Raw genomic sequence first — 796 nt, 5'->3', positions numbered from 1 at the left:
CTCTTGGAGACTAAAGTTCTAAGACAATGCAAAGAGGTTTCCTATTATTCTTAAAATAAATCTGAGTAATTAAAATTTTTTATTTATAGAAGTAATATGGCAAGTGGATTTGAATTAGAAGAGGCTATACTACAAAAACAACCCCAGGCTCCTAGCCCAAATGATTTAGTAGAGGTAACCCATCCAAATTTAAACTTCTTTGATTGTGGGTGAGTTATGATTATAGGTCTTGTATTGGAAGAAGTGGGTGAGGGGGCTGTGGAGAAAATGTAAGAGGGCCATGTGCTAAATAATATAGAGACTTTTGTTTCCTTTGGAGGTCGTGGCACCTTGCACTTCCTTGGATCCAACATTGCATACTAAGGAGACATTTCTTGTATCATATGTTCAATATTATTGTAGTTATGGTATATACCTAGCTAAACACCTCCAAATATCACTTTGTCACTTTCACATTTTCCTATAAAAAAGTCTTTATATGTTATGATTGTGATGAAGGTTCAGCATCCGCCCATTAGGGAAGAAATATATCCATGTTTTCATGTAGGAGCACACCACCTTGCACATCAATGCGGTCACATTTAGTCAATCCTCAATGTGATGTATGGTCTATTCATAGCCAATTGTGTGCTGCCATATTGGCATGGAAAACCATGTTTGTAAAAGCATTTATACGTTTGATCCCCTTGGAGAATAACCCTGGTTCTGCCCTTGTCTGTATCTTAAAAAAAAAAAGGAACAGAGGATAGGGATATATGAAATTAATAGTCTTATTGTCAAATGGGTTGAAGCCAAT

This window comes from Elaeis guineensis, chromosome 12 (assembly GCF_000442705.2).
Source record: "Elaeis guineensis isolate ETL-2024a chromosome 12, EG11, whole genome shotgun sequence".
In the NCBI taxonomy this organism is placed as follows: Eukaryota; Viridiplantae; Streptophyta; class Magnoliopsida; order Arecales; family Arecaceae; genus Elaeis; species Elaeis guineensis.
This window is presented reverse-complemented; position numbering follows the sequence as displayed.